Source organism: Mastigoproctus giganteus, chromosome 3, assembly GCF_048544385.1.
Source record: "Mastigoproctus giganteus isolate SK-2022 chromosome 3, ASM4854438v1, whole genome shotgun sequence".
Lineage (NCBI taxonomy): Eukaryota > Metazoa > Arthropoda > Arachnida > Uropygi > Thelyphonidae > Mastigoproctus > Mastigoproctus giganteus.
The window spans coordinates 251,973,380-251,985,199 of NC_143577.1; positions in this window are offsets into that span (position 1 = coordinate 251,973,380).

An 11,820-nucleotide genomic window follows, 5' to 3' on the forward strand; every position below is an offset into this window, starting at 1 on the left:
GGAGGGCATTCCATGGTGGTAAAATCTGCAGAATGCTCTAGTCAATACAGCTCTGTGGGGAGGTGCATAGTCCCACTAAAAGAGTCCATTGCCCTGGATGCAATATGACCATGAAGGGTTGCAGTTGATCTGCAAGGATGGACGTGTAACCTGCATATTCAGAAATGCGGCTAGTCATACCAGAGGTCTCACATGTGCCAGTTCAACACCCCAGACCATTACCGACTGTTCACCTTCCTGAACGGTTCCTTGTTGATATGGCGGTTGCATAGCTTTGTGTGGTTTCAGCCAGATACTTACCCCCCCCCCCCCCATCTGCTTGAAAAAACTGGAAGTGGGACTCATCAGAAGCGGGGACCCGTCTCCAGCCATCCAAGGTCCAGTACCAATGTCCAATGACGCGTACAGTCCTCTGTCGTGGTGTAAGCAATGGGACAGGTGGGTCAGCGGTTCCCATCGTCAATTGCAGCTAATAATGGTCTTGGTGATGTTTCTGGCACCTCCCTTGTTGAAGTCAATGGTGATTTGTGCTACTGTTGCACTCCAATTCACTGAATCAGTGTGAGACAGCTAAGTTCAACAACCACCTTTCTTTGCCCACAGCACTCAACAATGAGATGTTATTCTGGAAATACCATATTACTAATACACTCTTGATACTGTCGAACGGGGATAGTGGAAGTCCTGAACCACCGCGTTAAAGCGACCCATGCATTGGATATTCACCATCATCCCTCATTTAAAGTCGGATAACTCAAATCGTTTATCGATACTGACATCGAATTACCGTCTACCTAATTTCAGTGATGCAGTGCACCTATACACCTGACAAGTGTGGGTAGGTCCAGTACGGATAGGTGCGAGAGTGTCACATTGCCCAAGAATCAGGTATCTCATGAGTTAGGGTTAAATTTGAAAGTGTCTGCAGTTCTGTCCAGACACCATAGGAGGAAGTATATGTTGAGAGGTAGGGTAATTAAGAGAAAGAACAGGTGCATGTACACCAATGCTAGAAGTAGAGTAAATAAATTTGATGGATTTGAAGTGCTGATCAAGGCATCAAAGGCATATATCAGAGACATTGTGTCACACATATATAAGTAATGCACAATTGGAATTTGGTGAGTACAATGTGTTCTCACCAAAAAGATTCACAACTTTATGCGATGAAAGACAATGCGTATTATTCTTTGTTGTTTCAAATAGATTCATTTGTGTTTCTAGAAATTTGGTGGAACTGATGCATATTGAAACAGGGTGTCCATACTCTTCTAAAGGTGCTACTTGGTTTGATTTCGTGGGAAAAAGGATAGACAGGGTAGGAAAGGAGGATGGTTTATGCTGTTAATTAAGAAACAAAATCTAAGGAAGTGCATCCAGTTGACACGGGTGGAGAGTACAATGCTCAGTCTGTTTGGTGTGACATACACTGGGAAAGGAAAACTGAGAATTCGAGTCTGTTACAGGCCTAATGAATCTAACGAGTATAATGAGCAATTGTGCAGAGAAATAAGAGTAGTCCAGTAAATCAGAGTGTCTTTTAATGGGGGAATTTAATTTCCCAGAGATTGACTGGAATTTGTGGGTTGGTCAATAACACACTAGCAAGGCTTTTGTAGATTTTTGGATGATTGTTTTCTATAGCGGCATGTTCGGGAGGCAATTAGAGGGTTTGGTTTTTGTTTTTTTTTTTTTTTGAGCATTAGCAACTAAGGCCATATTGCTCCGGGATAAGCGATAGTCATTCCCTGACTTTTCCGCATCCTCCGTATTTGGTGGTGATGGGCTCGAACCCCGGTCTAATTAAGAAGCGTGTGCTTCGCACTGCTGCTCCTTCCCACCTGGCTATGGAGGCGCCACAACTAGAGGGAGTAATACTTTTGATCTAATTAGCAGTACTGATTCTTCATGCATCAAGAGTCTGAAGATAAAATAAACACTAGATGGCAGTGATCACAGTATACTGAAGTAGGATTTACTTAAAGATATAACTACCATGAAGATTAAATGGAGGGATTTTTTCTTCCATAAAGATGTCTACAATGGTCTGAGATAGTTTGTAAATTCTATAAAGAGCGATCAACGAATGATGTTGCGAACGGTGAATTATAAATGAGAAGTCTTCAGAAACTTAACCTTGGAGGCTACTAGGATTTTCCTTCCGACTAAGAAATACTGTTCAAGGTTCTGGCCTAAATGAGGTCAGATGAATTAATGAGGCTCTTGGAAGAGAAGAAAAATGCATGGGATACATATAAATTATCAGGCCACACAGAACCCTATGGCAGATATAAGCTTGTCTGTAATCAAGTCACCAAGGAGATTAGGTAGGCAAAGGCATAATACAAGAAATGTTTGGTAAAGGATGCAAAGAAAAACAGAAAAGAGTTCTTTACATATGTGAATTCTAAAAGAAAGGGGTTGAACCAGATTGGTCCACATAACATGAATGGTTCGACGATGGTTCGATCTTGCTCAAGTAGCTGATAAACTGAATGAGTATTTTGCATCATTCACCCACGAGTTTAATGTAGATGCAAAATACTCCTACATTCATGGAGTGGTCGGGATAATTTGTATTCCCTATTTATATCCGTACTCCAGTTTGGATTTATATTCCAGGGAATATGATTTTACTTATTTATTTTTTTATATATATTTATATCTATTTATTTTATTTTTTATTTTTATTATTATTATTTTTTTTTGCTGTCTTTCAATTGCAAGCTGGATAATATGTACACATTTCAATTGAGGAGCAGGATTGCTGGCATCCGATTTTTGTTTTCTTTTCTCAGATGCATGAATTGTTTTTTTAGCTCTCAGGTGCGAGCGACATTTTCTGGTGATATATATTAGCACTGACATACGAGTAGACCCAGGTTGGGCTCCTTGGGCTAGGGCGAGCATCGCGTGATATTTTCCCATGCTGGTGGCTGCTACTTGATCGAAGAGAGGGCTGGTAAATATACATTTAAACTTAAGCCGATGTGATTAAGAGAATTTTTTTTTCTCTACATGACAATTAGTCCTGGTGTCACTGTGAGACAAGTACAAATTTGTATACATATCGAACGGCCTCCGAACTCCCCGATATCACTCCCATAGAGCACTTGGGGGACACTATGGAAAGACATATCAGGCGTCTGGATACACCAATTATCTCCATACCTAAATTGCTGACTGCATTACACACAGTTTATTTGGTCATACCTCCCGAACGTTTCCGACATCTTGTACAATCAATGCCACGTCAGATAGCTGCTTTACTGAGGTCAAAAGGAGGACCTACGAAGTATTAGGTGATCACTCGGAGTATAATAATTTTATTCTTTATACAATTGCATGTGGGTTTTCCTCCGCCCATACATGCTGATTGTGAAAGTTTTGGATTCCGTCTCGTGTGAACTGTGCTTCATCTGTGAATATCACCAAAGCAGGAAAGTGAGAAGTTGAACCACACTGCTACAAGAACGACTGGTAGAACATTACTCGCGCAGGGTAATCTGCTGGTGACAAGGCCTGTACCAGTTGCAGATGGAAAGGATACAGTTGGTGTTCTCGCAACACTCTCCAAATATTCGAAAGTTGAACAGCCAATTGCATTGCTATTCTGCGTGTGATTGCAGAAGTGGCATGCACAGCAGGTAAAGTCTCCTCCTCTACTTCCGGGGTCGTAGATTTTAGTCGTCCTCTGTCGGCAGTACGAAGTGTAAAGGTCCGATGTTCCCAAAGACGGCGATGGATACCTTCAAACGTTTTCCTGCTTTGACATCTTCGTTCTGGGAACTTTTTGTGGTACAAATTACGAACTTCCAGTGCACTGCCATCCGCCAAACCGTAAATAAAGTGCATATCCGCTTGCTCCTGATTTGAGTACATGGTCGGAATAGAAAACCACGAGATTCTGTCAGTACCTTGTGATGAAGAAAATCACCTGCAGAAGATAAGACATTCCGCTTAATAACCCGAAAACCAAGCATTTCCGGAACTATGTTGATATAAAATGTTTTTATTGTCTACATTCGATGAACTTATTCCTTAAGATATGCCATGTATTTTTGAGACACCCTCTATAGAGGTACTAAAAAAGCATCAATTATAGATTTCCATAAAATTAAAAAGATGCCGTACACCTTTTTATAATGAAATAAATATATAAATAATGTATAAATTAAAAAATAAGTAACTTACACCCAAATTACGTGGCACCCCTAGAAAGTTGTTTTTGTACCCTAAGGTGCCGCGCCACCCCGGTATATAACCACTGCCCTACAGAGTAAAATCTAAAGCGGTCTGATCAGGATTTATATTAGTTAATCAGGATATAAAAGAAACGGTGAAAAATTCTTTATTTATTTAAATATTTTTGTATTATTATAATTTTCCTCTCTTTTGAATTCTTATTATTATTTTACTCTTATTTTTATTATTATTTTTTTTTTGTTTGGCTGGTGCAGATTAAGCCATCAGCTTACTTGTACCATATGACCATTACTAATTTAAGTAGTTGAAGTGAAGTGCTGGACGAAAATTAATCAGGGTATAAAAAAAGGGGGGGAAAAGTACCGAGGAAGATCTACAATAGGAAGGTTCTTTTATATAATAATGAGAATATTTTATGACCTGACTGGAACTAATCAGGATACAACAGAATAGAAAAAACGTACCAAGGAAAATGAAATGAAATGAATACTGCCTGGGTGCTAAAAAAAAAAGCCTCGGAATATCGCTGCCTGAGAACTCAAAAAGTGCAAGTTTAACCAAGTCTCTTATATAAAAAATCCAGTTTGCAGCCATATTTGCTTGGCAAAAGGACATAGCGTCTGGTATTACATGTACTTATCTTTCAATCGGTATTTTTATATAATAACTGGAAAAATACAAAATAAACCAAAGCACTCTACCAAATACTTTCCGGCTTTTTTTCGGTCGTATTTTTGTAAAAAATACTGACGTGACATAGCAAATTTGTAAATTTTTCTTTAAAAAATTTTCTTAAAAACTGCAGAATCAAAGAATATAAAAAAGATGTACAATATGGAAAAGTCCAAAACGGCCCAATATTCATTTCAATGTGAGGACACATGGGATTTTAATAAACTAGAATTATTTCTACAGATAATTCTAGCACTACGAATTCGTAGAGCACTTGCTCTACGAATGTAATATATATGAAGACCTCCGTGGCCTGCTATGTACCAAACTACACTCCATCCTTAGAAATCAGGAGGACATAGTGCTGCAGGAATCAGAAAAGTATAAGGCTTTCACGCTTTTCGCTCAAAATCTCTTCGCGAGGCAAAGAGCACTTCCACCACCCCGAAACAAACTTCAGACTTTGGACTACCGATGGACACAAAGAACACAACTGGCCATTGACGACCAGCTGAATGACTACAGGACTTAAACACAAGTGATGGGGACAACCTACATCAATTGAAAGACAACTGAGTCCTATCTGGATGCGACCATCACTGGGACCTAGATGTAGCAGACCTGTCACGTGCAGATGACACATCCTGGCCTCTGCCGAGACTAAGTCCACCACCTGGAAAGTCAAAGTGAACGACTTAGATTGCAGCCTTGCTGCCAACTGGCCAAATGGCGACCCAGGTCCGACACTTTTCCGGGCGGGGGTGACACCCCTGTCCCTTCCTCTCCCTGCAAAACCCACTTTCGCTCTGGTGCGGCATGGGCATGCCCATTGAACATTTGGAGGCCACCTTGTCCAACGGTCCTTTCTTCTTTTTCTGCCCTCCAGCCTTCCTTCTCCCCAACCAAATCTGTCTACCTTCACAGCGCACAGCCCCACATGTCAAAATTGTGACTACACCAAAATTGCTTACTCGACCCTTTTCGGCCAAAAATAAAACTCATCCACCGTACAATCCCTTCTCGATCTTAAGGCAAATCTCTATGACCAAACAAAAGCACCAACAGCGATTAAAGCAATGTCTTTTTTTTTTTTTTTTTAATTAATTTTTTTTTCTAGGTCCCAGCCACTGAAATCTGAGAAAAGTAGGTGGCAGGACCTGCAAGAGTACTGATACCTTATTGGTAACACCTGGCTAGCCTCCACGTGGCGCGGTATGGGCAGTGTCGGCTCCCATCAGGGGCCCGACGGCCAATAAGCCAGATGAACAATGGGCACAGCAGACTACACTATACACGATCCACACACTTTAAATCTCCGGCTTGACAGGGTACTGTCACTCGATGCACAGAACACCGCGGAGATGGGAGAAATCCCAGGAGCAGCTAGACCCTCAACATAACAAATACTAAATACTCCCCCCCCCACCAAAAACTGGGGCTTTTCTTCCAGCAAAACAGACAAATCGAACCTAGAACACACGCAATTAACAGACATAAGACCTGTTACACGGCACAGCAGATGAAATTTATTATTCAGGTGTCCTAAAAAATAATAGTTTGTTTTTTGGACCAACTAGCAGGTGTCTGAATTCTGCATTGCTGACTAACTGCTGGCTAAAGGCAAATTTCCACACATGTATTCTATAACTGTCTTTCCTCAACTTGAATTTATTCCCCCTCAGATTCGTAGTTTGAGCAAGAGGAAGAATCCCATCAGCATTTTAGTCTTCTCAAACCATTCAAAGCCAATCAGGTCACATCGCAAGGGCCTAGTTCTCCATCCTTTCTCCACTTGAATTTATGCTCCCTCATGTGTGGGACGCCTCCGTAGCCAGGTGGGAAGGAGCAGCAGTGCGTAGCACACGCTTCTTGATTAGACCGGGGTTCGAGCCCGTCACCACCACATACGGAGGATGCGGAAAGGTCAGGGAATGACCACCTCATATCCCGGAGCAATATGGCCTTAGTTGCTAATGCTCCTAAAAAAACCAAAATTACACCCTCATGTGTTTAGTTTCAGGAAGTGGAAGAATGCTATTAACATTCTTGCAACTCTACATCCTACCTAAAACGAGTCCTCCAGAATTGTACCCAGTACTCAAGGCGTGGCTTGGTCATTGCCTTAAAAAAAAAAAACAAATAATTACCTTCTTCTCCTTAATAGCAAAATTCCTGAATATTATTACCAACTTTTTCTGTTATTAATAAAAATGAAAAGTAATATATAAAAAGTTTTTTTTTCACTTTACTGCTCATACTCACAATCATGTTCACTCAAATTTTGTAATTATTTGCCGACCCAACACATGAACGACAACATGAATTTCGCACTCTTATTTAATAGAAAAGAGCAACCGTATCTCAGATTGTAGAATACTAGTAGTACAATTTCCTAAAGCAGTTTATTTCTTTCTTTCTGCATTTTAATTACAATTGAAATCCAACAATCAACCACCAACTGTTTGAAGGGAAACTTCTGTATATCTCTCCTGGAACCATCCGTCCTCAACTAAAATTTATGCAGCCTCTTGAAGTGGAAGAAGGCCGTTAACATTCAGCTTACTCAATCGAGGCTTTAAATACCTCAATCGGAGCTCCTGACAGGAGCCAAAACTAGAAACCATGCAATTTGCAGGACTGAAATCTTTCAATGTCAGAACACTCTTTTGTTCCCTTCAACAGTCTGATTGCACTTCTCTGCACCAGTTCCACAAGAACCCACATCCTTCCAAAAGTGAAGCCTCCAAGCCTGTGTACAGCCTAACCATGGCTTTTCCAAAGCGACAAGAAGCACTGACCATACTGAAAAAATCTCTCCCACGGGCCTTGCAGAATCTCTAAATGTACCTAATAAAAAGAGGGACAGCAAAGAAAATTGGAGAAAACCAATATAAGCACAATCGTAATACATAACAGACTTGCATTATTACTTTGAGTATGCTGACCAAATCGGAGGGTGGCTAACTTCTTGATGAATATGCTTTTGGTGAAATAATTTTTACAATTTAATCTAAATTAAATCTTTATTTTCCGAAAGGCCCAAAATTCTTTATTACTAAATTAAAATTATGCATAAAAATTAAATCTTCTCCGGTGGATTTACCGTGTTATATTAAATAGTTATTAATATTTTTAATTACCTTCAACAGTTTCCTGATCAAGATCCATGACATCCATTACTTCTGAAGTTTTGTTCTTTAATATGTTTTCTGAAGATGACAGAATATCAGTAATGGTGCGTTGCAACAATTGATGATTGCAATTTATCTCTTTCAATTTCTTCTAGAATCTTTCTGCTTTAAATGAACTAAGAAGTGTACTATATATATATATATATGTACACTGCCCTACCATTAATATATGGACACCCTTCATTGGATGGGAAAACAGGTCCTATGCATGCAACACCTCATAGGAGCAGAGAAAACTCGCATGTTTGATCAGTGGACACTTATAAAAACAATAGTTGCCAGGCACTTGGACACACATAAAAAAGAAAGCATTTCTGTATCTCATTGATGTGGTCAAATACTTTTCTGAAACGAGTGAAAAATGTTTGGCTTCGCAGTATTTTAGCAATGTCGTTGAATTTCTTCTTTGATGCCTGGAAGTAAATCTTCCGTGGATAGAATATTTTCCATAATGGATAGCATGTGGCCGAAGCAGAAATCCTGATTAAATGTTGAAAACCATGCTAATTATAAAGTAAACTTGAAATATGGAGTATAATAAGATTAACGACAAGATCTTTATACACCAAAATACGTTAAACTGAAAAATGTTCTTGGTATCAACTTGATGTGCAGTTTCCCTCCACTTTCGACCTAGAAACATTTCGTTAAATATTTTTGTATTGCATAGGGTGCATTTGTATGCAACCTATGCCATCATTCTTCTGAATAAAAAAACTCTAAAGCAGAAAAAATATTTATTAATCTGGGATGAAAAGCTGAGTGTAAATCACTTCTTCCATTTTGCCCTTACCACAAATAAAAATACCACGAATTTCTACAATTGCAGATCATGCAATCATTATTCTTATCGCCGCATGAAAAACTGGATATATTGAAGTTATTACTATATTTAATACCACTTATATAGCAAGTGAAATAATAATATAGATGATTAAAAAATCGCCCGAACCACTGTCCCTGCACGAAAATCTTTGGGTATATTAACTTAATCACTATATTTAATATAACTTTATTACTATATTTAATACTATGCGAAATGAATTATATAGTTTATTAAGAAATCGCCTAAAACCACTGTACATTAATGTGACGTTTTCAGCACATTGCAAGTAGGCATCACACCATGCTGAGGGGGATTGAACATTAGAAAAAATGAAAATAGAGTTACAAATTAGACTATATTACAATAACAAAGTTATTAATTAATCGAAAAGTTATCAATTAATTAATTAATTGATCCATCCCGGATCCGGTGGTTCTTGCATGGTGGCAACCTGGAGTGACTTTTGCTCCCATATCCTGGATATCAGTGTGCAGGCTAGTTCTGGGGTTTTGGAAGGGGGTTGCATGTGGGGCATATAGAGCCGCTCTTCCCGGTGTCTGGATTATTTTTCTTTTCTTAGTTTTTCATTTTCTCTTTTATTTTCTTATCGAAAAAGTGGAAATATTGGGAGTTGAATTCGTTTTCTGTTGATTGCTGAGGCTCCAAAACATTTTTTATGAAGAAAGCTTCTTTAAATTTCCTTTTGTTGTATTCTGATTAAGGGAGCCCTTGAGGAGTATTGAATGTGTTTTTTCCGGTGAGATGTTCAGTCGGTTCCCATTTGCCCATTCTTGCAGAACAGAAATGGCATGATCTGCATGGGGCTCCAGCTGTGTCCTGCTATTAGCCTGCAGCATCAGTATAAGATCAACGGCGTATGCCTGCGTTCTTATATTAGGGATTTACATATTGACGAACTCATCCAGCACAAGAGTCCACAGAAGGGGCCCCAGAACTGATCCCTGGGGGCAGCCTCTGTGGACCTGTCTGGAGAGAGTGGCAAAGGGAGTAGCCACTGTAATCCTTCTGTCAATCAAGTATGATCTAAGGCAGCAGAACAGGTTGCCTGGAATTTGGGCGTGCCGAAGTCTGGCCACCAGAAAGAATCAAACGCGCTAGCAAAGTCTATTGATATTAAGAGAAAATACTTCATGTCGCAGTTTTTTTGCTGTCTCAATTATGTTTTCCAAATCGTCTGCCGCTGAGCGTCCTCTTCTGAAGACGAACTGGTTCGGCGACATCATGTTCGTTTCCTGGAAGTGAGTCTCTAATCTATGGTATGGAAGCCGCTCAAAAAGTTTGCTCAAGGTAGAAAGCAAAGCTGTGGGTCTGTACGATGTTGGCTTATCCTGGGGTTTGGTTGGATTCTTAAGTATAAGTCTTATTCCTGTTGTTTTCCACTTATTAGAGTAATAGACTTCTAAAAGACAGCGATTGAAGAAATTTAGAATGATGTCTGGCATCTTCTCTACTGCCTTTTTGAGCATTTCTGGTTCAATCCTGTCATCACCTGGGGCTTTCCTGTTTTTGATGTTTGCTGCTGCTATGCTATGATTGTAAAGGTGGGGCTCAAATGCCAGGAGTTTTCTTCATAGAGTTTTCTCCGTTCCTCAGTGTGGGGTTCAGTTTGAGGTAGGAACATATGGTCTAATATGTTGTCAATTGAAGATTTCCAGGTTCTGGTATAACTTCCCGGTGCAGTTTCGGTGGCTGTAACCACTTCCCCTCTTGGGAGCTTGTTAGTGACAACACTGTAAACAATTCCCCATGGGTCAACATTGCCATTTGCACTGACCAGAGTTTCCCATGTTTATTTTTTCTTTTGCTTAATTTGGCCGTGCAGTTATTTCTTGCCTCGCGATACCTCTGCCTTAGCTCGTCCTCGTCCACTTCCGGCTGTGGCCAGGTTCTGCGTGCTCGTTGGAATCCTTTTCGGACTCTGTTTGCTCTGTGTCTGAGGTCAGTTAGTTCTGGTGACCACCAGGGAACAGCCCTAGGGGCCGGGTGTTTCTTTTTTATGGCTATGTCCGCTGCGTCCGTGATTAATTTTGTCACCTGCTGCTGGCGGTCATTTAAGTTTTGGCCTTCAGTACGAATGTTTTCTGCTCCCATCATCAGCGTCCGTTGGAAGAGTTCCCAGTCAGCCTTGGGAATGGCGTACTGAAAAAAAACCTGGACGTGCTTATACTCGAGGAGCCGTATACACATAATAAAGGAGTGAGAGGTTACCCCCTAAAGTTCAAGATTGTCCAAGTGGAAGGGGATACTCCTTGGGGGGGGGGGACTGCCGTGGGTTGTAACCCGGACCTCACGGTTACAAAAATAACCGACCTTTGCACAACGTACTTCGGCGAGAGAAGTCTATAGATCTGTCTTGGAATTAGAGTTCGGGCATACTGATGGTTATAACCCTATGATCAGATGTAGTCCAATGGTTCTGTACCTCCCATGGGGTGAGGTGTCCTGCTATTGTGCGGTTTGGAAGGGTAAGATGAATGTTTGCTTCCCACATTGTACTTGAAAACGTGAGAAGTTGATTTGGTAGGTTCAGGACATTAAGGTTACTGTCTGCTATGCACTCCTCCAGTCGCTGTCCGTTGTGTATGTACCTCTCGTATCTGGCGTCTCACTATGCCAGGCCGGGGACATGCAATTTGCATCCATTCCAATAATAATTTTCGCACTCGGAAGCTGGTGCTGTAGGGTTTGCAGATACGTTGACGGAGAATGTCCTCTCCCGGTCAAGCATAGACCGAAGAGACGTAAAATTCCCCCAGTGATGAGGCAATGTGGGCACATACTGCCCAGTTTGTGCAAAGGTCGGTTATTTTTGTAACCGTGAGGTCCGGGTTACAACCCACGACAGCCCCATAAGGAGTGTCCCCTTCCATTTGGACAATCTTGAACTTTAGGGGGTAACCCCTC